This window comes from Marmota flaviventris, unplaced genomic scaffold, assembly GCF_047511675.1.
Source record: "Marmota flaviventris isolate mMarFla1 unplaced genomic scaffold, mMarFla1.hap1 Scaffold_54, whole genome shotgun sequence".
NCBI classification, from domain to species: Eukaryota; Metazoa; Chordata; class Mammalia; order Rodentia; family Sciuridae; genus Marmota; species Marmota flaviventris.
Window position 1 is genome coordinate 676,584 of NW_027288344.1, and position 14,878 is coordinate 691,461.

A 14,878-nucleotide genomic window follows, 5' to 3' on the forward strand; every position below is an offset into this window, starting at 1 on the left:
CATAACCCTAGTCCCAAAAGTCCGTTGTTTAATGTATTTTTTTGGCGGGAGTGTATGTGTGTAGTGCAGGGGATTGAATCCATGACCTTATATAAGCAAAACAAGCACTTTACTGACTAAGCTATATTCTCAGCCCTGATCTGTAGTCAGTTAACAATGACAATGGAGCAGCCTGTCATTCAGACATTGATTCTGTGCCCACTTGGCTCAGGTTGGAGGCAGTGCCTGAAGCCTTGACCAATCACTCCCTTAGGTGAGAACTGTCCAATCCTCACACAGCCAGTGATGAGGGGGAGAGTTTCCACAAACTTCTCTTCCCTTGGTGTCTGGAACCCGCCATTTTTTCAATCTTTTTGTAGCTTCTGTTCTGGATCCGGAGCCCAGGTGTCTGTTGCTATGCAGAATGTGAAAACAAACCACAGGGAGAACGCTGAGAACCCTGAGAGCCAGGAAATGGTAAGTGTGCCTTGTTATATTGAGACTGTGTAGGAAGGGGGCTTAAAGCTGACAGGAGTGGCAATGGTGGAAACTGGCAGTCATGGCTAGGGACTCCTCGTGGTCCTCTCCAGAGTCTTGTGGCCAGAGGGTCTCTCTGTGGTAGCTTAGCCTTCACCTCCCTCTGACTAGTCTAGTGAGGCTTAGATCAGCAGTTGAAAACCTGGGCATTTTGTTCTATAATTGTATGGTGTTTTCAGCTTCTTTCTAAAGCCCTTTGTGGGCTTCCATGTGCCATGAGTCCAGCATGTCTCCAGATTTCATAGTGAAGACTGAGATAATTACGAGGAGAGAACTACAAATCCATTTATTGTATTCATGCATGAGAGAGGCTGTTAATTTTAGGGCTTGTTACTCATGAGGGTTTGTTTGCTTGTTTGTTTGTTTATTATTATTATTATTATTATTATTATTATTATTATTATTATTACTATTATTATTATTGTTATGTGTATGTTGTCTTCTTTTTGGTACCAGAAACTCAACCCAGAGGTTTTCATCCACAGATTCACATTCCCACCCCTTTTTTAATATTTTTATTTAGAGACAGGGTCCCTTTGAATTTCTTAGGGCCTCACAAGTTTGATGATGCTGGCTTTTAACTCATTCTCTTCATGAGTCCTGAGATTTTTAAATGTAGCAGAAGCAGTATCTCAAATCCAAAACAAAAATCTGAAATCTAGAACTTCAGTTTAGCTCTCCATAGGTCTTAGAATAAACCCCTAGTTTTCTAGCTCCCTGTTCACATATCCAAAACTAGGGTTCTCTGTTCACAGAGAATAAGTATAAAATAGAATAGATAGTATAATGACCATGTAATGTGGATAATGGGCCTCACTCAAACACACCTGGTGGCTAACCTATAGATGTTAATGAGCACCATTAAGGCCTATTTCAAATGTAAAAGACCTTGAAGCCCACTTGTGGGAACACCTTCAACAAAGTCCTTTGTCCCAGGGGTGATTCCTGATTGAATTTGAAGAAAAAAAAGATGGGTCATAGGAAGAATGAAAGTGAACCCATATGGTAGTCAGGATGCCTTTTCCAAAGCCTATTCTAAATGCATTATGCTTCCTGTTCTGCCTAAAACCATCAGTAAACTTCTAAGATGGCACACAAAAATGAGTTTTTTTTTTTTTTTTCTGGTATCATTCCTCATACGACCTGGTGGGCGTTCTATTTCTTCTTGCTTAAATAGATTTTTTTTTTCTTCAAAATTTATGAGACAAGCACCCAGATTCAATTTGCAAACTGAGAAATTTTGGTTAATCTCAAAACTCCACTTTCAGCATTATTAATCATTTTCCCATGTTTTATTTCAAATGTATGCATCATTTATAATGTGTTTTCTTCAAGAACTGGAGGGCATTTTTAAAAGATTTTAATTTATCATTCTGAGATTTTCATATGAGAAGAAAGCAGAATAAAAGTAGGTGACATTAAAAATAATGAATCTCTCCTAAATGAGGTTTATGTGTCCCAATTAAGGATTTTTAAAAACAGTAATGTGTCATCAATTGAGGGTTTATTTATTTATTAATTTGTTTGTTTATTTATGTATGGTCAGGCAATCTGGGGTTGTGGCTCACCTAGCACGTGCAAGGTCCTGGGTTGGATCCTCAGCACCACATAAAAATAAGTAAATAAAAAATAAATAAATAAATAACCCCCACAAACATTCCAAATATTTCAGGAAACTCTTTTATTCCGGTGTGGCAGGAAAAAATAAAAGTGGGACTAACTTGAATTTAAATTACATGCAATTTCAATCTCTCTCTCTCTCTCTCTCTCTCTCTCTCTCTCTCTGTACTGGGGATTGACCCCAGGGCCTCATGCTTAGAAGGCAAGCACTCTACAAGCTGAGCTATTTACTCAGCCCCATTTTTCGGGGGTGGGAGACCAGGGATTGAAGTCAGGGGCACTCTATCACTGAGCCACATCCCTACCCCTATTTTGTATTTTACTTAGAGACAGGGTTTCACTGAGTTGCTTAGTGCCTCACCATTGATGAGACTGGTTTTGAATTCATGATCCTTATGTCTCAGTCTTGTAAACAGCTGATATTACAGGCATGCACCACCATGCCTGGCCAACTTCAATCTTTTTTTTTTTTTTTTAAAGAGAGAGTGTGTGTGAGAGAGAGAGGGAGGGAGAGAGAGAGATTTTTTTTAATTTAATATTTATTTTTCAGTTTCGGGTGGTCACAACATCTTTGTTTGTATGTGGTGCTGAGGATCGAACCCGGGCTGCACGCATGCCAGGCGAGCCCACCACTACTTGAGCCACATCCCCAGCCCCAAGCAACTTCAATTTTAAGGGCTAAATTACATGCATTTTAGATCAAAGTCTATGTCAATATCTTGGCACTATATATATATATAGAGAGAGAGAGAGAGAGAGAGAGAGAGATAGAGAGAGAGAGAGAGAGAGAGAGAGAGAGAGAGAGAGAGAGAGAGTTGTTGATAGACCTTATAATCCAGTGCCTCACATGTGCCAGAGAAGTGAGCTCCACTGAGCCCCAAACCCAGCCCCCTGGTACATTTTTCATGGGGGATATTGGAGACTGAACTCACGAACACTTGACTACTAAGACAAATCCCCAGGATTATTTTTTTTTACTTTATTTAGAGACAGGATCTCACTCTGTTTCTTAGCACCTTGCTTCTGCTAAGGCTGGCTTTGAAATTTTGATAATTCTTCCTCAGCCTCTTCAGCAACTGGGATTACAGACTTGCACTAACACATCCAGCACCTGGTACATTTTTAATAGCTGTTTTATGTAGATTTTAACCAATAGCCTTAACTTTTTTTCTAATATATGTATTTGATTTGAATCCATAATCCAGAAATCAGTAAAACAGAATCTATTTTTTTTATCTGCAACTCTGCTTTTGGTTATGTCAGTGTCTGAGTTAAGATTCCCCATTAAAGATTTTACTATGTCTTGTGTTCTCATTCTGACCTCCCATATGACCTAGTTCTGAGTTTTAGAATATCTGAAACAAGGTTCCCAGAGATTCCAATTTTTTTTGAGTATTTAGAAAACACCATTCTCTGAGTCTTGTCTTCTAGGGACATGTTTGAATTTTAAGTGTGTAGCTTCTGAAGGGATGGACTAATTGGATGCTTTACAACTGGAAGGCATTTTCTGATATACTTTCTATCTAAAAGGCACTTTATTTGTTCCCTTTTATTAGATACTGTGAATAAAGGTACAATGAAAAATAGATGTGTGGCAATACATTTAGCAAAAGGATTTCAATTTTTTTACATATATACCCAAAGTTATTATTACTGGATTGTATGGCATTTTTTTACCAACAATTATTATTTATTTATTTTATTATTTAAATACTGGAGATTAACCCCAGGGCACTTTACCACTGTGCTACATACCCAGTCTCCAACACTTTAATTTATTTTTGAGAGAGGGTTTTACTGAGTTTCTTAGGACCTTGCCAAGTTCTTGAAGCTGGTCTTTAACTTGAGAATAAATCCCTAGTTTTCTACCTCTTATTCTCCTAAGCCACTGGGAGTACAGGCATGTATGATTTTGCACTGCTACCCCAAATTATTACTAGTGGATTGTGTGGCATTTTTATTTGGGGCTTTTAAAGCACCTTAACACTTTTATAAAAAATATATTTATTAAATTTATATTGTCACCAACATTTTTACATATTTGTGTACCCTTGAATCCCTATTAGTTATGAGATATTTGCTTGGTTTTGTATGGTATGGTGCTGGGTATTGAACCCAGAGTTGCATACCACTGAGATACATCCACATTCTTTTTTATGTTATATTTTGAGACAGACTCTCATTAAGTTGATTGTAGCCTTGTTATGTTACTGAGGCTGTCTTTGTACTAACAATTCTCCTGTGTCATTTCCCATAGCTTCTAGAATTTCAGGCATATGCCACCACACATGACAGTTTTAGATTTTTATAATAGCCATTCCAACAGCACTGCATAAGCTGAATAAAATCTATTTGATTAATGCATTGAATCCCTGAGGCAAGTTTATGTGAAGTAGCCAGTGTAGGAGTGTTGTGTAAAGATTAGCAAGGATTGTGGAATGTGATAGACATTATTATCTAAAGTACATATATGGGGCTGGGGATGTGGCTCAAGTGGTAGTGCACTTGCCTGGCATGCGTGCAGCCGGGATTCTATCCTCAGCACCACATACAAACAAAAATGTTGTGTCCGCAGAACACTAAAAAATAAAAATAATAAAATTCTCTCTCTCTCTCTCTCTCTCTCTCTCTCTCTCTCTCTCTCTCTCTCTCTCTCTCCTTCCCTCCCTCCCTCTCTCTCTCTGTCTCTCTCTCTAAAAAAAGTAAAGTACATATATGAAGACAGGAATTGATGTGAACATACTTTATATACAAACTGAGGTATGAAAAATTATTCTATATGTGTAATAAGAATTGCGATGCATTCCATTGTCATGTATTTAAAAAAATAAAACAACAAAAAATCTTTATATGTATTGCTGAGAATCAAACTCAGTGCTTTGCACATTCTAGCAAAGTAGTCTACAACTGAGACACAACTCCATCCCATGTACCCAGCTTTTTATACTCTCTTTGTAGTAATCAGAAACAACTTTAAAAATTAAAATTGCATTTATACCACTTTCCTAGTACGGTAATGTATTACTAACTAAACTTATTCTTAGTATTTAAAAAAAAATCTAATGGATGACTGTTATTTTTTTCAGGGATTATTTTATCACTTCTTTAGGCCTTGGTGAAGGGTCTTTTTATTTCAGAATATAGATTCCTTCTATTAACAAATGGGTCCATGCTAACTGTGTTGCAAATAGTGATTCTAAAACTTCACACAATCCACACATTTCCAATACTATAGGGGAAAGGGAAAGACAATATTCAAAACCAAGAAACCATTTCCCATGGAAGCACAGTATCAGTGTCCATCCTGGAGTGTAATCTAGATCTTTCAGTGGTAAGGTTGTTTAAGAACCACAACCATAGGTTTTTGGGATCCTCTAAAGTACACTGAATGGCTTTAAATCACTTACTCTTCTTCAAAATAAAATTTCTGCTACCTACTTAAAAAAATAAAGCACTGTGAATGAGAAAGGTGAATGAGACTTAAGTTCTTTGGAGGTACTGAGGTTGACGTTTAATTATAGTTTATAAATAGTCAAATAAGAAGTGCCTTCGAGTTGTCTCAACTTTTCCAACACATGATATAGAATACTTAGATTAACTGACATGAAATAATGAAAATGCATTTCAGGGAAGTGATATCACAGAAATTTTCAGGGTAGAATCTTGGAAATGTGGGAAAATATATTAATATACATATGCTTTTCTATAGAAAAAAACTAAGTGATAAGTACATGAGTATGAGGGTAAATTCAGTGTGCCTCATGCATTGTAGGTTGAAGGTAATGTTAAAGTAGTAACTGAGGAGATCCAGAACTCTATAATCCTGGGAGACATTAATAGCAATTTAGAAAAAGAAAATATAGTTAAACCCCTTTAGATTTACCTCTGTCCTCTGTTCCTCTTATGAATTTGATTCTGTCAAATGAGATTATGTGGGTATGGTTCTCTCTGAATTTATGTTTTCTTTTGTTTTTAGGATTTTGTCAGATATGTCATGTAAAGCCCTGTCTTAAACTCACTTTGGGGGCTCTTTTATATCCTGTTCTGGACTGCAGAGCAGAGACTCACCTCACTCATTCTGTGCAATGAATTGACTTTTGTCAACCTTTGCAAACAATGGTTGGAAGAACAAGCATATTGGAGCATCTTTCATATCCTATAATATGGTTGTCAGACCCTGTGGGTTAAAGGTAGTTACTTGCTATGTTTGAAAAATCTTCCCTACGAAAAGGGCTTATCTATATTTTTTGTTTTGGAAGCCCCATAAACACAGAAGAGAAGCATTTATAGTCACAAACAAAGGAATGCCAGAAGCCATTAGATATGAGAAAATACAAAAATAAATAAAATCTTCTCTTAGAGCTTTTAGAGGTAAAAAGTGTATTTCTGTTTTGTGTAAGGAAACTAAAATTTCTCTTTAGCCTGACAATATTTTGATGTTTTAAACTTGCTTGTAATTTCTACCTGTGTTTTGAATTCACCTATGCCTGGCTATCCCTTACCAGATAACAACCCTCTCTAAAACCTTACTGGTGCCTCATAAATTCTGGCTCCTGCTGACCAAATAACAATTCTCTCTAAATTTCAGTGGCAACTTATAAATTCTAATGTCTGGAGCTGAATTTGTTTTCCACCTTGAAATGTTAGCCACGTAGATCCTTATCCTGCTATTTGCCTTTGTATTATGATTGTCAAAATCTTGTTAGCTGTAAGTACCTTAGACACCCACCTCCTTTGTAACTTTTTGTGCTGTAAAAACGTTTTCCTGAAGATCAGGGGGATGATCTCTAGCATGGAGTCTTGTAAGAGACAGTCCTGGCCAGCTTTTGTGTACACAATACAATCTTGATTTAATTTGATTTAAAATTTGAGTTGGTGGTCTTTTGTGGTTTGGTTTAACATTAACCTTTTATTTAATGTCACTGTAAATAAAACCAAAAAACACAACAAAACTCCTGTAAATGAGTCATGTGCATAAAAATAGTCATTCTTTACTGAAAACACAGTATTCATTATAGAAATTATGTAAGCTTAAGATTAATTAGAAGATATCTCAAATATCAAGTGAGTTTAGGAGTTAGAATTTTTTTTTTCTTTCAGAATATAGGTAGTAAAATAGGACAAAAGAGAAAATGTGAAGCATAAATATATTAAGTAATATGCAAAAAAATCACAAATATTTATTACAAAAAAATCATATCTACAGAAATAGTTCAAAAGAAGCAGTCTTTTTGTCAGGAATAAACATTTGGACAGGAATGAAAGTTTTGGTTCTCTTTTTAAGTAGTTTTACTCCTAGTGAATAATCTTTACACTATTTCTGCATTTTTCTGGTTGGAATTAATTATAATTGATATATCTGCAGAAAAGGTACTGAATGCAGAAAAATATTATTGCTCATGTTTAAATCACCTCCATTATTTGATCTTTCCCTTTTTAAACCAAAAATCTTCATAAAACCATCTCTTAATAAATATCTCTATCTCTGTATATTAGCAGCAACTGAGTTATAAAATTTGTTATGATCACTTGTCTCTTCATGTACTTAAAGACTATTAATTTGCTTCTTAGCACTTAGGTATAATACTCTATGATGTTCTCTAGTTATTTATGTCACTCTGCCAAGTTTTATACCAAGCTCTTAGTATGTGCCTTAATTACTCTGTGTAGCAATGTAGGATTTATGTCTTATTTGTGACACTTTGTCCCCAGAACTGTGTCTAAAGGGATATTGTAAAAATGATTATTCAGAAAAAAAATCTATCTAATATTATATTTTATTTTATATTTATTTATATATTTATGTATACATATTTTTATTATTTAGAAACACCCTTTGGTCTGAAACTACAGTGATACTCGTATATTTTAGCTTGAATTGGTTGTGAGAATCAAACTAACAAGACTTTTATGTGTGTTGGTTGGTGATTTCTGCAACCTCAGGAACCTAGTGAATAATAGCAGAAATAAATAAGTAACTCTTTAGTTTGAGGCAGAACCACCAAACTAGATGATGTTTTGCTTCTGCTTTCTATCTTCATTATTAGAAATTACATGAAACACTTTTGGAATTCTCTTCTGTTAGTCCTTCTGAAAAAATCATGAAAGTGAATAATAATGCAGGAAAGATAAATAATTAATTTCAAACAATTCATTTCTTAAAATAAATATGTTTTTTTCAAATCACCAAAAATTCTGAACAGTTAGAAAAGATAAAACCTTTAGAAATATCCTAATGCAATTTCTCTTTTGCTCAGAACAGTAGACTATATCTCCAACTCATTCTTCTCTAGAATTGGACTGTGTGCAAATATAAAAAAAAAAGTGCTAAGATGACCCAAATGGCTTATAAGTTTTAAAATCCTGAAAGGAGCTCAAATCTGCCATTTTTCTACTTTACAAAATACAAAATCTTAAATTTGTATACTTAACAAACATTTGCAGAAGTGTAATTCAAAATGACCTAAAAAAAATGAAAAATATCATTGAAGGACTGACCCACTGAACATGAGGGACTTATAATATTGAATCCCTTATATTAAATGTCTTTTTATCATTGTCAAAAATTTCCATGTTTATATTATCATTATATTAATCAAAATTTTTATGCATTTAATAACAAATATCTAATTTCCTATTTTATTCAGTCTTTTAAAAAATTAGTAGTAATTAATATTAATAATTTAATTCTCATACTTGTTAAAGTATGAAACGTATACTTTAAAAGCTATGGCTATAGCAATTGAAAAATCCAGCCTAATTTCCTTTTAAGATTGGGAGCCATCTCATCACAAAGGCATGAAAAGTTAACTTTTGCTTCATTATAAATTACTGTGATTTGTAAACTTGCTTGAAATGCCTGCCAGTGCCTTGAACTCACCCATGTCTGGTTTTCCCTGATGAGATAACAACCCTCCCTGAAACTTTAGTGATGACTCATAAATTCTGGCTTTCTCTGACCAAATAAAAACTCACTCTGAAACTTTAGTGGTGTATCATAAATTCTGATGTTGTGATCTAAATTTACTCCCTAAGAGCTAAACCATTTAGACCATTAACCTACTATGTGTCTTTGTATTATGCTTGTGAAAATCCTGTTATTCGTGTAAGTTCTCAAGTCACCCCCCTTTTGTAATTTTTGTGCTATAAAACTACAGTCCTAGAGAAGTGGAGTGCTGTCTCTTTTCCCATGGGTTTCAGGAGAGACTTATGCTCAAATGCGGCACCCCCAAAAGACCACTAGAGACCAGTATCGATGTAAGCACCAAAGAGGTGTTTATTGCAATCTAGCTCAGTCCTCCACACTCACAGAAACTGGTAGCTTAGAGTCCCTGAGCCCGGGGTTTGCAGCAGTTTTATAACTTTTTGGGTAGGGTAGGTACCCAAATACATCATATCATCTCTTAGCAAATCATCACAAACCTTGGGAAAATCATAAAGAACTCTAAAACAAGATTAGAACATTCTCTGGAGGGAACAAGTTGATTGGTTGATTGGTTAGTACAAGATGGGGATTCAGTTGAATAGATTGGCTTAGGCCATGAGGGGAGTATATGCTGAACTATATGGTTTCCCAAAAGGTTATCAACCACCATAAACTACTGGAAGTGTCATTTGGAATCCCAGGAATTTTCCCTGTCTCATGCTGATTGGTGGCTGCTAGGGGGTTGCTATGGATCCCCACCTAGCCTGACTGAGTCAGGGACACCAAGCACAGCAGATCTCTCCTGTTATTTGTAGATAAACAGCTCAGCAGTGTGGGTATGAGCCTAAGAGTGCTCTGTGTTTCTGTCCAAGGACAAGAGTCATGCCCCCTTCCTTGGACAGTCTTTGCTCTGAGGTAGAGGCTGATTTCTCACCTTGTACCTTATTTTTTTAATGTATTTTTTTAGATGTAGCTGGACACAATACCTTTATTTCACTTATTTATTTTTATGTGGTACTGAGGATTGAACCCAGGGTCTTGCACATGGGAGGTGAGCACTCTACTGCTGAGTCACAATCCCAGCCCCTTATGTGTTGTTTTTGTTGGACATTTTTACTTTAGGGGTTTTCTTCCCAGTTCAAAGTTCAATCTGTAACCTAAAAATAACAGAGATCAAAAAATAAATAAAATTTGATAATTATTGTCATTATTTTATATTAATTCCTTAATAATATACAAGCATATATAATCCATAAACTGAAATGATTTATATGTAAGTTTAAATGAAAATGTTCTGTTGGTTGGGTTAGTTCCCACTTATGGGAAAACAACCTTGCCTTAAAATAATAGCAGCCTGAGACTGAGACTCTGGGGTACATTTCTCAGTTAAAAAAAAAATACAGCACTCAACGACCTGAGATTCTAGCCCTTATTCATGCCTGGATTGGATAATATTCCCTGTCCTCAAAAAAGGGCTCACTTCTCTCAGATTCAATGTTCATGATCTGAAGCCACTTCCAATCAAAAGCATTTTGTGGGAACTGTCTAATCATGTGTCATCAGGGAGGAGGAGGTTGGGCTTTCACTTCTTATCTCCTGAGTCCTCCATTTTTGCCATCTGTAGTCTCACACTTTAGAGTCACAGGTTGTTCTGCTGTGCAGGAACTAAGGATCCCAAGTAGCCCTACTCCTGAGAACCAGGAAATGGTGAGTGTGCATTGGCCTAGCAAGGGAGGCTTGGGGAGAAAGACTATTGGAACCACAAGACTGGCTGTGTTGAAAACAGGAGCTAGCACATTGGGACTCTGGGCAGTCTCTGGAGTCTGCAGGCTTAACTCCTCCACTTGGCCACTATGTCCTCAGTCCTACTGGCCAATCAGGTGGGGAACATGTCAGTGGCAGAGACTCTTTGCTGTCTTCCTTATGCTCAAAGGGCATCCTCAGAATCTGAATAAAATACTATGTGGCAGGTGTGTTCCTACAGCCCAGTGTCTTACCAGATGCTGGAGATTGACAGGTGGAATAATTATCAAAATCAAATCTCCAAGGTCCATTTTCCTACAGGAAAGGAGCTGTCATTTTTGGGTACCTAAATTCCTTTTTAGCTAGCTAACTTTCATTTTGACATTCTTTTATTTTTACTTTCTTCATTATTATTATTTTGTTAAAGTTAGGTGAACTCAGGGATACTGTACTACTTAGCCATATCCTTGGTAGTAGAGCCAGATTTACAGATATGTAGTTAGGTAAATTTGGTCTAATATCCACTAAAATCAAGAATAAACACCATATTGAGGATGGAGTCCAGGATAAGGGGAATTAAAAATATCCCCAAGGTCCTGAGCCCATCCCAAGGAAATTTTAATGAAGCAGCTCACAGCAAACATGGAGATGCTAATCCAAAAGCCCTTTCTGCCCAGATTACTCCTTCAGCCCACCTGTCCTCCACACTTTGCATCTTCCCACCTACATTCCAACACTGCAAGAAAACAGAACAAATGGCAGCAATGTGACAGGAATGCAGGATAGCTGAAGGAAGACCTTAGCTATAAAAAAGCTAAAACGACCTTAGTTTAAAAAAAATCCCTTTCATGGATTCTACCTCTTTGGTCCCCTTTTTCTTCTGGGGAGAAGTCTTTTCTACTGTCCTTTAATAAAGCTTCTACTTTCCACTAAACTTGCCTTGGCGCACTTCTCTGGTGTTATACCTCAGCATTGGGGAAGCAAGGACTCTTCACCAGTAAACAGCCCTAACAGGTTTAAATTTATTTTGAGAAATGTCCTAGCTAAGTTGTTGAGATCATTTTTGTTATGCTTTGATTTATCTAGAATTTGCTATTGCAATAAAGCATACTGTTTTATGTACATATATATTCATATGGGGATCTTATTTATATTGTGATTCTTTATTATTGTAATATTATATTTTCACAATATTATATTTTCACAATAAAAATATATGAATAGTAGGCCATGATAAGTTCTTTTATTGCTCTTATAATTGAAAAGGTTTTTGGCTAAAGTTACATATATCTTTGTAGATGAATTTTTTAAAAAAAAATATGCTTTGGTTTCTTACTTCATTTAAAGTAAAGCTTGATGTTTTTTTTTATTATTACATTATTGTTGTATTTAATAGTCAGATTTATTTTGACATAACCTTAAAACATAAAATATAATTTGCTCCCCTTCAGTATCCAGTAGTTCCCCTTTCCCTATTCTCCTACTTTCTTTTATCATATATTTATTTATAGTTTTTTTTTTAATTATTGCTTTATACAATACACATAAAAGTAGACTTCACTCTGATATATTCATATTTGTACATAGCAGTTTTGGTGAGATATATTGTCAGTTAATTTTGGGGAATATGATCACCTTTGTAATGATGAATGTTATTATTTACATGGGATGTATAATTCAGTCTTTTATGTGCTTTTTGTGACTTTTATTTTCTCATAAGTTCTATATATTTTGTTTCTAAAAATGTACACATGTGAAATACTACTTGCATAAGGCACCTATGTAAAATTTATACATAGTGTTTTATGCTCTTTTTTAAACTGGATATATTGTGAAATGTGACTGGCACCTGTGACTATTTTTCATACAGATTTTTATTTATCTCTTCCAATATGTATATTGTATTGAGTCATGCCCTTGGGCTTCAAGTGTTTGGATGAGTACCATTGCATACTTACATGTTATCATGATCACATATGCTCTAATTTCAGTAAGTCTCTGTGATGGGGAGTATCATGTATATTCAATAGCAAAATAGTTTCCACAAATAGATATTAATTTAAACTTCTTTTGAGATAATGATTATTAATTTGCTTTAAATGTTCATCAATATTAATTTTTCCCATGATGGGTTTTTATTTTGTATTTCTTAAATTTCTAAAGATTTTGAATATTTTTATAGTTAATAAACATATCTCATGTATAAATTTGAAGTTCAAACTTCTGTCTTTTATATATTTTTGGCTTAAAAGTTGAGAAAAGGATCAAAAATGCAGCTAGAGATTGATTTTTAAAAAAAAAAAGAAAAAGTTTTAAATTATTTTTTAAAATTGACTTTTTTTTACTCATCATTTATTATAGGTTTCTTGTATGATTGTAAGGTTAGGTTATTTAAAGTGGATTATAGAGCTTATCTTTGTTAATTACTACAGGAAAAACTAAATAAGAAATTTCTCTACACTATGGCTGCAGGAAAATGAATAAATTTCTTTAAAATCATATGGTAATAAAATTGTTAAATGACATAATTACTAAACATCCACTCCTTAAAATTTTTTTTTCTGTAATATTTTTGGCAGTGAATCGTGAATTCTATTATCTGGATTTTTGGGATTTAATATAAAATCATATGGAATAAATTTTGGCTGATTCTAGAAATATTCATACATAATTTGTTGTTTACTTAATGACATGTTGTGGAGATAGCAACTAATGAACATATTTATTTTTAGAAATAGTTACTTTTTTGCTTTTCAGGTTCTAATGAGCCTTTTAGATTTATTTCCTTACTGAGTCACTCAGGGCCACTGATTTTTTTTTTTTTTTTTTGTAATCTCCAGGCATTTACTCTTCTACAAAATCTGTCTTGTGAGCTCTGTTTCTGAAGAGCTTCTTAACATGAAAGAAAAAAAAAAAAGTTATGTTGCCCCTGAAATATATTCTCAATGCACTCTCTTCAAAATGGAGAGAAAATAATATTTCCCCAGACTGACATCCCTGTGTCAGGAGCTGACAATACATTGATGGTCTTTGAAGAAATTTCATACAGTTCTGTCTCTGGGTAGTTTTCTGTGGGCTGATGAATTGCCATTTAATATCCAGATACCCATGTTTTTTCATCTGTACTATGGAAATAATTTTAGAGGACACAGATGAATAATGCTCTTCATGAGGCTATGAATACCTGTATGTTCTGTAGTGCACAGCTGACAAAGCCCCTGGAATACACTGCACAGATTTTATTTGGTTAACCATTATCTGCCACTCCCATGAATTTTCTTGCAAAAGCTTGTAATAACCTTTTCACTTTAGGCAACCATGTCATCCACATTCCCAATTATATAAGTTTGAATCTTTCTTTTCTGAATTCCACGTTCCGTTTCTCTTATGGTTCAATGTGGTACAAATAACTATGTTTTTTTTTTTCTTTTACACTGTGTTTCTAATAAAAATTTTCTCTGCTCCAAACCTATATTTCCCATGTCCAGCTATGTTTAGAAAATGACATAGATAATTTATTTGATAATTTATAAAGGAGAGTTGAGAATAATTCTTGCTCGTGTTTCCCCTCCTTAGAAACTGAACCAAAACTTTTCTTGGTCCTGAAAAGTGAAGACCATAACCAATCAGATATATAAAAAAATGTTGATTGATTGTATATTCTCTTCTAAGAACTCTCTGTTCAGATCCTTGGCCCATTTCTTGATTGAGTATTATCATCATCATTATCATCATCATCATCATCATCATCATCATCATCATCATAAATATTATTATTATTATTATTATTATTATTATTATTATTATTATTATTATTATTTTAGTTCTTTATGTACCCTAGAGATTGGTGCTCTATCTGATATGTGCAGGGTAAAATATTCCTCCTAAAATGTAGGCTCTGTCTTCACCTCACAGATTATTTCTTTTGCTGAGAATAAACTTTTTAGTTTGATTCTATCCCATTTATTGATTATTTGTTTTAATTCTTGTGCTTTCAGTGTCTTATTAAAGAAATTGGGGCCTAATCCCACATGATGAAGATTAGAGCCTGTATTTTTTTCCATTGGACACAGA

General features: G+C 34.6%; 1 pseudogene; it reads left to right on the forward strand.

Moving 5' to 3' along the window:
* The first annotated feature begins 396 nt into the window (after positions 1-396).
* The window catches only part of LOC139704335 (transcription factor JunD-like), a 69,206-nt pseudogene continuing 54,724 nt past the window's right edge, over positions 397-14,878 (forward strand).